Source organism: Neodiprion fabricii, chromosome 6, assembly GCF_021155785.1.
Source record: "Neodiprion fabricii isolate iyNeoFabr1 chromosome 6, iyNeoFabr1.1, whole genome shotgun sequence".
Lineage (NCBI taxonomy): Eukaryota > Metazoa > Arthropoda > Insecta > Hymenoptera > Diprionidae > Neodiprion > Neodiprion fabricii.
In genome coordinates this window covers 12,484,262-12,501,143 of record NC_060244.1, presented here as the reverse complement: position 1 = coordinate 12,501,143, position 16,882 = coordinate 12,484,262, and the positions used below count along the sequence as shown (strand labels likewise).

At 43.0% G+C, this 16,882-nt stretch overlaps 1 protein-coding gene across 4 annotated transcripts in view; it reads right to left on the bottom strand.

The window, feature by feature from the left end:
- Window positions 1–16,882, bottom strand: part of LOC124185018 (dipeptidase 1-like) — a 1,685,273-nt gene that overhangs the window by 1,218,276 nt on the left and 450,115 nt on the right. The gene's annotated exons all lie outside the window — the stretch shown is intronic.

The window sequence follows — 16,882 nt, the reverse complement described above, 5'->3', positions numbered from 1 at the left end:
AAGGACGGTATTCGACAATGCGGAATTGTCGTTGACGGTTTCATTATTTGGTACTGATAATTATTAGTCTTGCCAATAGCAAGACAGAATATTATTTACGTGATAGCGTGGTAGTCAAATGATCGGGAATTCTACGCAAATTTACCCTCACATGTATCAAGGCATTCAGTCGCAATGACAGAGACTCTTTACAGGTTCAAGTGCCCTACCTATGGGTCAGAGGATTATGAGACGATCACCGTATCTGAGCTACGAGGTCAGACGCAATGCTATTTTTCACTCAGACACGGTTCCCTAATACCTAAGGACTTTTATTGAAAACAGATGAAATATTTAATACGTTGAATACCCTCCTTTAAGTATGAGAGTAGTATAGCAAGGCCGGTTCTGAGTACAAACACCTTCTTGACCGACCGAGCCGCTCCGCGCAGCCCACCGAGGCGCTCCGCGCAGCCCAGACTCAAACCCTTTTCCGCTGCGCGTAGCCCAGACTCAAACCCTTTTTCGCGATGACGTCACAGTTTGCCGTACCGGCTTGAGGTCAAAACCGTGCAACCTTACCGACAGTTGTATCGGTCGAAGGTCAAAATCCCGCGATGACGTCATAGTCTGCCGCACCGAAGGTCTGCAGTGCTCGCCTGCCGACGGTAAAGGGCGCAGCGGGGGCGAGAACTTTTTTACCGTCCCGCATTCTTTTTCCACGATATGACTGCTGATGTGTAACATTAACCACTCCGAATTCCTTTCCCAATATCACAGATGTGTAACATCAACCACCTCCCACATTCCTTCCCACGTTATCAACCACGTGACATTCCAAAATCAATAGTTCCAAAAATCGTGTTTCACTTATTCGGATGTCGGTTTGATATCAACCACGTGACATTTTTTGGCTTGTTACTGCCGTGTGAACTCATCGATGAATTTTGAACGGGTTCAGTCAAGACCAGCGTGGAAGGTCGACCGATAGCCGCGGTACATTCAAAGCCATGGATCTGCGGTGTTGGGTTACTATCGCCCTGGAAATGCCAAAAGGTGCGCGCGCATACACAAACATACGTACAGCTGCCCTATAAAAAGGACGCTCATCACTGCAAACGATCATTACGTCACAACTTGTCAAGTATACGTGAGGAAAAAGCTCAAGATGGAATCCGCGAAGTGTTCGAGATTGATCGATATTATGAACGGCGTTCAAGATTTTGGATAAATCATCATCAACAGCAAAGATTCAGAAATGGTTGAAATTTGGGAGTCAAAATATTCGGCTTCTAAACGAAATTTTGCGAAAGGCTTCATCGATTGGAGAAAAGATGAGAATTATCACAACGATCGAACTCTTGAAAGCGCTCACGGAAAAATTCAAACGTCTTCAGAATACGGGTGGAGGTACGCGGAAAGTAAGGAGAAGCGATCGAGTTCACTGGAAAGATTTGGAATCAGCTTTCGAGGAGAGAATTCGAACTGGATCCATCGTCGATTTAAAGCATAAAGATGTGCAGAGATTTCTAGAAAACGCAAAGGTACTAGCTGTGATGAGACTAAAAAACGCTCTGAAGGAAGACAGGAGCTTGAAAGCCAACGTTATCCTGGCTTGTAAATTTTAAGTTAGAAGAGATGATCGCACGGTGGAAGAGATCAAATTTTTTAATACGAGAAATGAAATCATCCTCCAGACAACGGATATCAACGAATGGTTCATCGAAAACGCGACGGAGCGTTTGTTGAAAAAGGTGGAGGATTTCCACGAAAAGGATTCAGACTGGTCGCTGACTGAAATAATCAATTTGACTGTGAATATCAACAAGTACGTGCCACTACGAGGCGATGTCTTCACATACACACCACTACCCAGAGATATTCAAGATAAGAAGGCTGTCGTCAACATCCGTAACAGCGACTCGTATTACTTCCTCTGGTCGGTCACCGCAGCTCTGTTCCCAGCCGACAACAACAATCCCAGTGAAATTACTTCGTATCCACATTTCAGCTCAGTGCTACAATACGACGGTTTGCATTTTCCAATGTCTTTAGACCAGATTCCAAAATTTGAGAAACTTAACAAACTTTCAATTAACGTTTATGATATAGATAGTGCGGAAAAACAAAAGCGCAGTGAAATCGTACCCATTTATTCGAGTCGAAACAAGTCTGATTAACCTGTAATTCATCTTTTGGTGATAGAAACTGAAATCACTGACGATGACGATGACGATGATAGTATGAAAAATATTGAAAAGAATGTAACACATCATTTTGCATGGATTCGAAATCTGTCTCGATTAACGAGTTCTCAAATTTCCAAACGCTCACATCAGATGTGGTTGTGCGATAGGTGTCTGTCTCATTTTAATTTCGAAAGATGTTTGTCGAAGCACCGAGTTGATTGCATGAATTTAAACAAAACCAAAGTTATTCTACCTACAGATGAGGAAAAAAATACTCAAATTCAAAAATTTCAAGCACAAAGAAACCGTTCCATTCTGCATTTACGCGGATCTCGAATGTTCACTGCAACCCACACACGAAAGTTTTAGGGAAAATAGAACAATTTATCAGAAGCATCTTCCGTATAGTATAGCTTGCTATCTGCATTGCGCGTTTGACGATTCGCTTTCAAAATTCAAAATTAATCGCGGAGAGACTTGCGTTCAATGGTTTGTGAACGAGTTAGCGGAATTGGCACATTCGTTGGAAGTTTATTTCAAAACTGTTGTACCGATGGAACCGTTCAATTTCAATCAAATCAACGAATTTCACTTAACAACAGTGTGTCACATTTGTGAGAAACCGTTCACACTCACAGACGTGAAACATCGTGATTACTGCCATTTCACGGGAAAGTACCGTGGTGCTGATCACCGAGGTTGCAATCTAAATTACCAAAATTCGCACACTATTCCGGTGATATTCCACAATCTGTCGGGTTACGATTCACATTTTTTGATCAAAGCACTGGCTACATCGTTCGAGGGCAGAATTGAGCTTCTACCCGTAAACAAAGAAAAGTACATTTCTTTTACAAAATATGTCGAGGGGACAGATATAAAGTTTAGATTCGTAGATTCGTACCGTTTCATGCCCAGTAGTCTTGAGAAATTAGCAACGTATCTCGGTGATGATCAGAAATCAATCACATGAAAATTTTATCGTAGCTCAGATAAATTTCAGTTATTGACCAGAAAAGGAGTGTTCCCGTACAAATACATAGACAGTTGGGAGAAGCTCGAGGACACACGGCTACCATCCAGACAACAATTTCACTCAAAATTGAATGATCGGGACATATCAGACGACGACTATGCACATGCATGTAAAGTTTGGCAAACTTTTAACGTTCAAAGTTTGGGACAGTATTCGGACTTGTATTTACAGACGGACGTGTTTTCACCAGCCGACGTTTTTCAAAATTTCCGACAGAGCTGTTGGACAACGTACAAACTGGACCCGTTACATTACTACACAGCGCCTGGTCTGTCGTTTGATACAATGTTAAAATGTACAGGCATCGAACTCGAGCTTCTCACCGACATGGACATGGTTCTGTTTATCGAAAAGGGTATTCGTGGTGGTGTGTCACAGTGTTCGAACAGATACGCAAAGGCCAACAATAGATACATTGGAGAGGAATTCGATCCTGAGGTCGAAGAATCTTATCTCATGTACTTTGACGTTGATAATTTGTACGGTGCTGCTATGAGCTTTGCTCTGCCATACAGTTCCTTCGAATGGGTATCAGACTTAAGACAATGCGATGTTCTTACCATCTCGGACGATGCGGAGTTTGGTTACGTGCTAGAGGTAGATTTGGAATATCCTGAGGAACTGCATGAAATTCATAAGGATTTACCAGTGTGTCCGGAGCACTACATACCTCCGATCTCAAATAGTGAGCAACCGAAATTGACGCCCACGCTATTTTCCAAGAAAAACTACGTTGTTCACCATAGTGTTTTGAAACAATGCTGTAACGTTAAGTCTTTTCTGTCCCTCGTCGAGCGCTAATTTGTAACGCTAAATGTTGTTACTTTCGGATGAGGACTTACCGTTGACACTTTGGCGCGATTCTCTACTTATCCGCAATATTAAACTACGACAAAATAATTAAGTTGGGCGCCAGACGCGTAGCGTCGATTCTCAAAGAATAATATAAATCAATAAAATTAACACAAGACCGTGCAAAAGGGATAAATAGAGAACCCGTTGTATGGCTGGCTAGGCACAGGTACGATCGCGTACATCCCGGTAGAGTGGTGGAGTTCAAGGCAGCTAGCAGTAATTCCAGAATTGGAGAAAATGACAAAAATAAAGAATAAACTCCAGTTAAAAGGAAAATGAATAAGTCAATCGATCATGTATTGTCGAAAAGGTTACATAGGTGAGACAGGCGAATGAGATGGTATCGATAGCGGTAGTTAATAAAATAAATAGTCGTCGTTCATAAAAAAATATCGGTAGAATAGCAGTAAACGGTAGCTTTAACACGAGAGACGGTAGTTAACAGAGAAAAATAGACGTAGGCCGAGAGATGCGATATAATGCAAGAGTTGACTTAGAACTACACGTCACTGGGCGACGTGATCTTACCCAAGTTGCAAATGACACTACGAAAATTATTATTCTGTTAATTAGAACGAGAGAATTTTACTGCGATCGGTAGAAAACAACGAAACGGTAGTTCGGTAGAGGTACGACAAATTTACCATAAATTATAACCAAGATGAGAGATTGACAGTTAGTAACAATTTACTAAGTTGGCAAACGATCGACTCGGTAGCCTTCGGTAGAGGTATTCATACAGTAGATTCGATAATTTACAATCATTACATAATTGAGGAATTAAATAGTGAATTCCTAAATATAACTTTTGAGAGAATACCAAAATATAAAGTTATGAGAGTGAAAGAATTTCGGAGAGTTTACAAAATAGAGAAATATACTAAAATACACCGCAATACAAAAGAATAGTTTACAGAACTTAATTTAACAAAATACGGGGAAATAAATAACAGGCAAAAATAATATAAAATGGTCAATAGTAACAAAGAAAAATGCGGTAATATCTAAGGGTGATTCTACGCTCGCTTGTACTCCATAGAACTCGATATACGATACAATAGGCACAAAAATAAATAAAAATATAATAAGCAATAACGGAAATAAAATATAAAGCACACTACTATTACAAGAAGAGTATGAAATAAAATGTGAAGCCAATAGGGCTCAAAATACGATAGAAAATACGGAAGCAAAATAATAGAGATTCACAAATAATTAGAAAAGTCATAGATACAAGAGATAATTATTTGGCAGTTACGAGGTCGCTCAGATACGAAAATAATGAATTACTGAAATCATGCAGTCACACGGAAGTCGTGGACCATGATTCACACAAAATGGCATCACACGATGCAATCAAGAAACAATAAATATAATATTAATGACCGGAATCATGCAGCCACACGGCGGCTTACAGCAACTTTAACCGTGGACCATGATTCACGCAAAATCGATAAATATTACGACAAAGAATAGAAATTGTGAGCAACTTCGTAACAGTACAATTCAAAGGCAAAAGCCTTACCTTAACGGTCGATCTTAGGCACACAAACTGAGTCTAATTTGAATTATACTTCACAAAAGCAAAACTGATAAGGAAAGGAAAAAGGATGCAAAGAGTTTAGAAGGGTAGAACGATAGCGGTAGAATAAACAATAGGTCGGTAGCAAAAGAAGGAAAAGAGGTCGGTAGCTTAAATCGGTAGTAATGGTCGGGAGAATAATCGAAAACGAAGCTGTTCCTCAACAGGTCGAGCGTAGAATAGCAGGTCGTAGTTCAGCTCGCCGATCTCGCGGTTGTCGTGAGGTGATTCTTCTTCTTTGATTGGTCGCTTGACCCCCACCGCAAATAGGCCATCCCCCTGTGGCGAATATCGGTTACTGCGTGGTCGTATGTTTTCCAAAAATTACCGCTAGATGTTGTGCAATGTGCTGCTCGCGATTTCGTCGTTGACACCAACTCGTACGGTTTCATAGTCGCTCCAGTTTGCAGTCCAGGCTGCCTATCCTCGGGGACTTCTTTGACAGAGACACGCACAGGGTGCCTCTCGGTCAAAGTTAGCGGGTGGAGAGTGACGCCTCATTGTTCACCTCCACCGGCTTTTGTACAGGCAGTAGCTAGCTGCCTGTACCTGAGGCCGTGCAGTCAGACGGTTGGCCAAACCGTGGACCACGACCCACACAATCGGTCCTCGTCGATAGGGAGGCGGCTAGTTCCTCTTTGAAGAACGATGCCCCCGGCCGCCGGGAGGATTTTTATCTCCCTGTTCACCGGCAGTCGAGGCGATACGGAAGGTTCGGATGGATGCTACCCCAGGTGTATATAAAGGTGCACCAAGGTAGCCAGTGTAGTCTGGTGAGACCGTCAGTAGGCGAAGTCGTCGAGAGCTGCAAACGGTAGATAGTGGTCCCTTGTTGATCGGGATCGTAGTCGTCCAAGTACCTTGTTAGCTTGCGCCGAAGCGCGAAATAAAGAATTTACAGAAAAGAATTAGTTAAAAGTAGATATTGCCTATTTTGTATCGAGTTCGTTTGGAGTACCCTGCTGAGGACGCGTAAATTAAAAATAATAGCGGTTGTGTGCCCTTGTGACGGGCGATTCTGAAACGCCACGTTACAATGCTTACAATTAGGCTTAAAATTACTCAAAATTCATAGAGTTCTCAAATTCAGGCAAACCCCGTGGCTCAAACAATATATAGATTTGAATACCGGTTTGTGAAAAAAATCTGACAACGAATTTGAGAAAAATTTTGACAAGCTAATGAACAACGCAGTTTTAGTCAAAACTATGAAAAACGTGCAAAAGTATAGAGATGTCAGGCTAATCACGAAATGGGATGGAAGATACGGTGCTAGAGCTACCATAGCCAAACCCAATTTTCACAGCTGCACCGTTTTCGACAAAGATATAATTATCGTTGAAATGAGTAAGACGAAAGTCAAGTTGAATAAACCATTGTATGCAGGTTTCTCCGTCATGGATCTGGCTGAAACATATATCTACGATTTTTATTACAATTACATCAAGCAGAATTTCGGCAACCTAGCAAAATTATTGTACACGGATACCGACAGTTTGATGTACAATTTTACCGTCCCCGACATATACGAACACATGAAGGAGGACTTGCACAAATTCGATACGTCTGATTAGCCGCTTGACAACGTTTACGGAATACCTCGAGCAAACAAAAAAGTTCTCGGCTTGATGAAAGATAAGAATAATGGAAAAATAATGCTGGAATTTGTAGGATTGAGAGCTAAACTGTACGCATTCCGAGTCTTGGGAGATGAGAAAGACCATAAACGTGCCAAAGGTGTCAATCAGGAGGATCAGCGTTAGGAAAAATAACTTTCAACGATTATTTGGAATGTGTTTTGAACCGTGAGAATCTATCCTCAAATCAGCATTTGATATTGAGTCGAAAGCACGAGGTATACACCGTAGAACAGCAGAAAGTAGCACTGAGCTGGAATGACGACAAGCGGATCGTGTTTCAAAATACAACCGACACGCTTCCGTGGGGCTACAAGCCTACACCTTAGCTTTGTAATTTATAACTGTACCATGTCTGTCGATTGTCTAAAAAATAAAGACGCATACTTGTTGTGTGTCGGATATAAAATAAAGAGGGACATACGTTTTTACGAAAAATTCATTTATTCAAAAGTTACATGTCCGATTCGTTTATCCAACTGTTGTGTGTATTGTCAAAACCTAACCATTTAACGTATATATTTCTTCCACACTTCTTGAGCACCTTCTCCACCAGATAGATATCCGGATGCTTAGCCTTGAGGAGCTCTTGTTCGTAGAAACCACCAGCGATGGGTTGATCTCGGTAGTCTTTGAGCTTGTACGTCACAGGATGAGTATTTTCCACTCGACTTATCGTGAATATTTCAGTCGTCCAATTGGGAGTGTGACCTTTCTCGAAGACATTTTTGAATTTGCTGATTCGAACTTTGTCGCCGGATTTGAACTTTGCCGATACGGTAGGTATCGCTCGAAGCTCTCCGTACGCCTGACGTAATAACAGCCTCTTGTTTGCAACGGTGACATCCGACGGTTTCATTCTTATGGTTCGGTGTTTGGTGCTGTTGTAAGCCGAAACCAAATCAGATAAGATATCGAGCCACTTGAAGCTTTCTTGCATGCTGAACCGTGTCCACATTTTGCCTTTCAGCGTGCGAATGAAACGTTCACAGATCGAAGCCATCAAATTACTGTACGTGAAGTAAAGTTTGATTCCGTAGCGTGTAATAAGCGATTCGAATTTCAAGTTGTGAAATTCCGTTCCTCTGTCAACGTGTAAATTTTTCGGTACCCGTCCTTGGACAAGCACAGATTCCATTGCCTTCGTAACATCATCTCCAGACTTGCTCTTTATCGGTATAGCCCACGCATACTTTGAAAAGATATCAATGACTGTGAGCATGTACTTGTAGCCTTTGTTTTGTCCAGCGTACGACGTCATATCAACAAGATCCGCTGACAGGTCTCGTCGATGCCGCGCACGTCTACACGTCGACGTGGGTAATTCCGGCATGCAGGTTCATGCAGTTCCGTCACCAGTGCTTGCTCTTTCGCGTTCATATTCCAACGCTACTAGTCTGGTGTCCAATTTGGAAATGATTTCCGCGTTTCGAATCGACAAGTCTCTACCTGTTTTAAAGTCTGTGTAGAAGGTATTCAAGGCTTTCTCCGTGGTGATCTCCAAAGCTTTGATCATTTGATCGAGGTTGTCGATTTGTTTTTGCAGCACGCTGAATTTTTGTCTCAAGGTTTTTAAAGTTACAGCATTGTTCGGCGCTGCGGGATCTGCGACGTTGCACAGTCTCTTGTTCCGTATATCGTAATGCCCATCCGCTGTTATTTGAAACCCAACACCTGGAGGACCGCGAGTGCTCGCAGCTGTGTTTTTATTCAGCTGACGTCCCAACACGTCGACGCTCATCTCGGTAATGAATGCAAAAATGACGGAAGCTGCTTTATAAATGATTCCTGCTTCGCGTAGCTCTTCGATAATGGAGATTATTTCGTTATTGTGACTCGGATTTCCCGCTGCCTGAGATGCCAGGAGTAAACGAAGACGCTCCACCAACTCCTTTGGATCATCCCAGAAGACGTATTCCGTTTCAACACCTTGTCTAGTGATCATAGCTTGCGGAAGTAGACCTTTACCCTTTCGGCGAGGTCATGGGGAATAATCCATTAATTCGGCAATGACATTTCTAAATTTGTAACTGTTATCGTTTCGAACAGCCCCGTCGGATGAGTAATACTTCTTATGCGCGTTCGTAGCGAGGATTATGTTTTTCAAATTTTCCCGATCTCCGGCGCTCACAGAAGAACCGTCAGGCTTCTTTTTAAACAAAAGTTCCAGCAAACCCTTCGTTTTCGGGTAACGCGTGTCGCCAATACGAACGTAGTCACTCTCAAAAGATATCAACGAATCACCAATCATTAGTCCGTTTGAGAGGTTGCGTACACCGTACACGTTGTCCAATTCGCCTTTTGTCTTCGCATCTCTCATCAGTGCAAAATACTCGTCCTCGACCGGTGTTTCTACGATTGTTTCATCCCCCGCCGAAGCAAAGGAATCGTCTATTTCCGAGACAGTTTCATTTTTCGTTTCATTTTTCATCTGCTTCATTTCTTCTTTAATTTCTTCCACCTCTTGTTTAATAGGTTTGATATCTTTTGTAACATTCACCAGTTCTTGCAACGGAGTCACTACTGGTTTGAAAACGTCACTCAATTTCTGAGTCGTAGATTCCCTGCCCGACTTGAGCAATCTGTGTTTTCGACGGATTGCAGCACTTGCTTGAGCGATCTGATGTAGGACATCTTTTTGCTTGGAAATTTCAGAGCTCTGCATGTTGACGCAACTGAGTCTTCAACGCTACTGCGTCTCTCGCTCGAAAACGTTAGATTTCATTCCATTTCCAGGCTAACAAAAGGATCGAATCCCCTCCTGTATCGTCTTTCGTTGAGCTCACTGTCTTTGTCGATCACCAGAAAACCATATTTATCACCGTTCCAGCATGCCGCACACAAGTCTTCAAACTCTGTGTAAGACATATCGGTGTTTGAATGGTCGTTGTATACGTGTCTCAGGTTCATATCGTCTTGTTTGAATAACACGAGTAAGTTTACGTTGTCGCGCACGAGATGTCTGGGAATACGCGCGTACGTCTGACAGAGATAGAAACAGTCAACGTCGTGATGTCTATCCATGCAAAAGTAGGCTCTAATATTGTCCTGCTTCTCGTACGCTTCATCGTCAAATATGATTATTGAGTTGGGCCGTGCTTCTTCCGGTGGAATCACTTGCTCACGCTCGGTAAACGCGAAATACTCCGTATTCTCAACATGGTCCAGCAATTGCTTCAACAATTGGTATTTAGGTTGGTTGAGAGATTTCGAGTAGATGTAGATATTTTCAAATCTGCGTCCTTTGGGATGGGTTATAAGTGTGAGCAACGCATTAGTTTTACCACAATTCGACGGTCCACAGATTATCGCACGTACACTATTCGGGAGTGATTCATTGTGCCGTTCGTGCCTTTTGACATTTCGCTCCGGAAGTTTGTCAAAATTCATCACGGGAAGCTAGGTAGGTTGTTTCTCAAACCGCATCTCGGACATGACTGATCGGATTTGCTATGAATCCCGCGTTTCAAAGCACTTTTCTTCAGTCAGCGCACGAACATGATCGCGTACAGAGGTAAACGAAGCAGCAGCAGGCGGCAACATCGTGGCAAGCGTCTGGTGAATAAAATCATCAACAAACTTCCGATCGAGTTGCGTGTCCCCAGTTATCAGTACTGCGGTCCTGGCACCAGGTTGACGAAAAGACTCGCGAGAGGCGATTTCGGTATCAATCCTCTCGATACAGCGTGTCAGGAACACGATTTAGCGTATTCGAAAAATCGTGAGAATCTTGAGGTTAGATACGAGGCTGATAGGGTGTTGGCTGAGAAAGCTTGGAAACGGGTTCTCGCAAAGAACGCAAATTTGGGTGAGAAGGCAGCCGCTTGGGCAATAGCTGATACAATGAAAGTAGAATCAAAATCGGAATGGGAATTCGAAAGTCAAAAAATGTGACCTTGAGAAAAATTATAAATGCTGCAAAACGTTTTATGGTTACAAGCAACGATTGAAAAGTAGCTATCGAATCGGCGCTGAAGGAAGCTGAGAACGCCGGTAAAAAAGCGGGTGGTCAATGTAAAGTGCGAACACCCCGCGTCCTACCGGTACCTTCGAAAGTCGGTGGTTTTCTACCGTTTCCGATTTCTATTTTTGCCGGTCTCAGCGCTACGGGTGCGTTAGCCGGTGGTGCGGCAGGTATAGCAAAAGCTGTGAACGATTCGAGCGCGGCTGAACGAGAATTGGAGGAAAGCAAACGACACAACAAAACTATGGAAGCTATCGCGTTGGGCAAAGGGCTCCATATGAAACCGTACAAAACAGGTCATGGTCTCCATCTTTCAAAAAACTAGATGCGATGCTACCACGTCGAGCGTTGACTAATTGAGACTTGTTGGAATATGCAAAAATCTTTAAGGTTCCGCATTTCCGCGGTGTTTTCATGCGAAACGAAATGCCCGAAAACGGCCCACGAAAAAACGAGTCAGCTATAATCAACCTTGACGACAAAGACGGTCCGGGAACACACTGGGTTGCATACAAGAAACGCGACAATAATATTGATTACTTTGACAGTTTCGGCAACCTTCAACCACCCTCAGACCTTATAAAATACCTCGGCGTTGGTAGCGTCAAATACAATCATGAAAGGTGACAGGATTATGATACATTTGAATGCGGACACTTGTGTCTGAAATTTCTAAGTGGTGAGCTATATAAACATGGTGCGTGATTCGTCAAAGTCAGTCTACCACTCGCAGTCATGGATGATTGGTTGACGTTAACGATTTCGGGAACCTCTCCGACACTCGAGGCACAATATTTCCCACCGATCGAACTTGCTCGTGATAAAAGTTATGCTCTTGGCTTGATAGAATTGTTAACCTTTAATTCAATTCGCAACGTTGATGTCGGTCTCAATAAAATTTACGTAGCTGACAAAGTGATCACCATACCTACCGGCAGCTACGAGATCGAGGACATAGAAAAGTATCTTCAAAACGTGCTAAGAAATACAGATATCAGGCTCGCCATCAAACCTAACAATAATACATTACGCAGCGAAATCACATGCAACCACACGATCAACTTTGAGCCGAATGATTGCATTGCTTAACTTTTGGGATTTACACCACGTGTATTGGCAGCTAACCAAACTCACGAATCAGACGTGCCTGTAACTATACTCAAGGTCAACGCGTTGCGAGTCGAGTGTAACATTACAACGGGCGCCTACGTCAATGGACACAAAGTACACACTATTCACGAGTTTTTCTCGACCGTCCCACCAGGATATAAAATCGTGGAAGTACCGTCGCACGTCATTTACCTTCCGATCACCGTCAAGACCATAGATCACGTTCAGCTTCGGTTAGTGGATCAAGACGGGGACCTGGTTATCTTTTGTGGAGAAGTTATTACCGTGAGACTACACATTAAATCGCAATAAACGATGGGAATTGTATATAACAGACTGTCAAAAAGTAGGTATATCAGTAAGTCGGCATGCCCCGATCAAGTCAGTCGTCGATCGATTCCCGAACCGCTTACACCTCGAAACGTGGAGTTTCTGATAGCTTTGGGTCTGAAACTGACACTATTTGGAAGAGGAATTTCCGACAAATAAAAATCCAATTTCGCTTCTTTATCATCTGCTACGTACCATGGAGGAGGAAATCTTGAGCAATCGAACACTAGTCGTCTTTGACGAATCCGTTGCGCATTACGAGATTCACGCTCACAAACCTCACGCCTCGTCAACTTTTAACAACAGCGATGAAATTCGAATCACCGTTCAGCATCATGATTCATGCATATTACCCAGCAAAAGTTCGGTACATATCCACGGACGACTCCTCAAACCTGATGGTACGGCTACTGTGAACACACAGCTCGTAAACAACGCCATTTGTCATCTGTTTGAAGAAATTTGCTACGAAATTAACGCAGTTGAGGTTGATAAAAGCAAGAACGTTGGCTTGACAAGTCCCATGAAGGGTTACGCTTCCCTGCACCCTGGTCAGACTTGGCTGATGGAGAACGCTGGATGGCTTGATGTAGAAGAAAAGAAAAAATCAACCGATGCCGATGGCAACTTTGACGTACTGATACCGCTCAGCATGATATTGGGTTTCGCTGAAGACTACCGCAAGATCGTTGTCAACGCTAAACATGAGTTAATTTTGACGAGATCAAAAACTGACGTCAACGCAAACATGCAGACTCAAGAGGAGGAATTCAAAATCACGATCAATGCAGTGGAATGGCTAATACCGTATTTGAAACTCGCGGATCAGAAAAAAGTTGACCTACTCAATTTCATTCAGAGAGATCCGCCTATTTCGATGAGCTTCCGCAGTTGGGAATTGTACTAATATCCCTTACTTCCCACAACATTGAAACATGTTTGCACTGTGAAAACTTCCACTCAGCTTGAAAAACCTCGGTACGTCATTTTGGGTTTCCGAACAAGTAGAAAGAACAAGACCGGCAAGAACGCAAGTCATTTCGATCATTGCTATATCACGGACGTCAAGCTATTTTTAAACTCTCAATCTTATCCGTACGGTAACCTGAACCTCAACATGAGTCGTAATCTGTACGCGCTCCTGTACGAGATGTAAGCAAACTTCCAAGCTACCTACTACGACAAGAACCCCGAGCCATTGCTGACAAAGAGTGAATTCCTTGGAGACGTCCCCTTATTCGTTATCGACTGTTCAAAACAAAACGAATCTTTCAAGTACGGACCTGTCGACATCCGTCTTGAATTTGAAGCTAAAGCCAACTTTCCCGCTAAAACATCGGCGTACTGCTTGATTGTTCACGATCGTATTGTCGAATACAACCCGCTCAGTGGTGGGGTGAAAAAGTTGGTATCAAAGCTGACCCGTTCCCACCATCTCGCACAGTTCAAAGATAGAGCTTATCGTTGACATCCAAGGCTTTCGTAGACCTTTCAACAATACCTTCACATTCAAAGAATTGGCTATAATTTCAATCTACTCGGAAGCATCTCCATCAGTGTTTTTCTTCAAGCCACCTTACAAATGGAATTTACTGGACGTCAAATACAAAAGCCAAAATTCTTGGTTAGAACGCGATTTTCACGGTTTACCTTGGAGCTGTGGAACCATACCGTTTGAGGAAGTTGAGTGGACCATTCAAGACAGGCTGTGCAAAGCTCAAACCGCGTACGTAAAAGGAGAAGAAAAACGAGATTAGTTGCTCAAAATCGTTCCGAAAGTTCAAATCATCGATATGCTGGACTTCGACTGCCCGTCGCTTCAAACCTTGCAAGAAACTTCAGCTGTGTCTCTAAGATGCGACCTTCACACAATACCCAACGCAATCTGTGCAGCACAAAACGTTTGCATACTTCAAAACTGGCTACAAAATCATCGTACTGTCCGGATGGCGAGGGTGTACGATTTGTGTTACTGCGCAGAAGCGTCTACAAGAACGGTCCCGCATTCCTGGCGAATATATCACCCTGATTATGATACTGTTGAATAGAGTTATTGTACTATTGTTGTGAAGTAATTGTCAACCGTACACTAAAAATTGTACTCAATAAAACTGTTTTTCAAAGAATATTCATGAAATAATTTCATACCTTCACCTTTACCTTAGCTCTCAAGAGAGAATTTTTTTCAATACGAAGCTCATGTAAGATTCAACCTTGCTCTCCATCCTTGACCGAGCTGTACTCAAACCGAGTTATGTTTTGCATTCCTAGAGCAATAGTTACCAAACACCGCAGATCCTTGGCTCTGAATGTACCGCGACTATCGGTCGACCTTGGATATCAAACCGACATCCGAGTAAGTGAAAAACAATTCTCGGAACTATTAATTTTGGAATGTCACGTGGTTGATAACGTGGGAAAAGAATGTGAGGTGGTTGATGTTACACGTCAGCGATATCCGAGTGGATAAAAAACAATTCTTCGAACTATTAATTTTGGAATGTCGCGTGGTTGATAAGGTGGGAAAGGAATGTGGGGGTGGTTGATGTTACACATCAGCAGTCATATCGTGGGAAAAGAATGCGGGACGGTAAAAAAGTTCTCGCCCCCCGCTGTGCCCTCTACCGTCGGCAGGCGAGCACTACAGACCTTCCGTCGGTAAGATTGTCGGTAAGACAGCATTTGACAGATTTTGACCCTCGATCGATAAGAATTGCCGGCAAAGCAGTGCGATTTTCACCGTCGATGGATACAACTGTCGGTAAGGTTGCATGGTTTTATCTGAGGAGAGTGGGGGTAACCTTCAAGGGTTTGCGTCTGAGCTGCGCGGAGCGGCTCGGTGGGCTGCGCGGAGCGGCTCGGTCGGTAAAGAAGGTGATTGTACTCAGAACTCTCATAGCCATACTACTTATGAGTGGTGTTCGAGGATTCTTGGAGTGACGAGTCCACGTCTCGTGATCGTGGATCGTGTGGACTTCTGGTTCCTCGTTGAGATGAGATGTTCCACCAAATAAATGTGCGGATGAGTCCTCGCCTTGGACGATGTGTGGATTTACTCCGATGTATGGTACGATAGATGATAGAATAGATGTCGAGCCGCATTTGCGCTAGACTTTTATATTTGCTTATTGTCTAGTTTCGCCGCTTTCGGGGATAGCGATTGGATCGTGTGATTTGGTCGGTTTACAGGTATGTGGTGGGGTTACCGAGTGTATAGCGAGATTTCGGCTTGTCAACTTCAAGCACAATATTTGGGGGCACGAGTTGACCGTCCGATCCCGGTACGCCGGCGAGGCGTCCCGTCACAATATATACATGTATTGTAACGGACAGCTGATCAAGTTCGCCATCAACATCAACAATGCCCGTAACATACACAAAATCACGACATAAATGTAACGGATAGCTGATCGAGACCGCCGTCGACATCAATAGTGCCCATAACATACAAAAAAACACAACAACAACGAACGATCAGCGACGCCTCGTTGACAACACTGACTCGAAGGTCGTGGATAAGGAGGAGATGACGGGAATGTAGCGGGATGGGAACTCTAAAACAAGTATAAATAGGAGAACCGCAGAGATCATCGTTAGCAGTTGACCGGCACAGCGCCGAACTGACTCACTGTTCAGGGATAAATTTTGTAAAAGAACAGTTCACCGGCACAGCGCCGAACTGACTCACAGTACAGGGTAGATTTTGTATAGAAAGGGCAGTTATCCGGCAAATCGCCGAACTGTCGCACTCAGGTTTTTGATAACGAAGTGTTCCTCGTCCGGAGGGTACTTTCGAATTTAGCTTCAATAGATTGTGATAAGGGATTTCAAGCAAAGCGCTTAATTCTTATTTAACGTCATATAAGTAGATAGAATCCACGATAGCGTGGGATGTCTAGAGCAAGAGGGAATATTCTATAAGGGCCATTAGATTAAAAAATTTGAGCCGTGAGAATAACTAGGAGCAGAACCGATAGATTTTAGCAAATATTGTTTTATTTTATAATATTTGATAATTTTCGCGGTTAATTCATAGATTTGAGATTGTTTGAGCGCTTGGCGCAGAAATGTACTGACACTTTCCTATTACAACTTACTTGGTTGATTATCACACATTTGTGCAACGTGTCTGTGCTCTGTCCTAACCGGTTTGTTTATTTAGTACTTCAGCTTGTATAAAAAAAAAGCCGACAGGCAGCC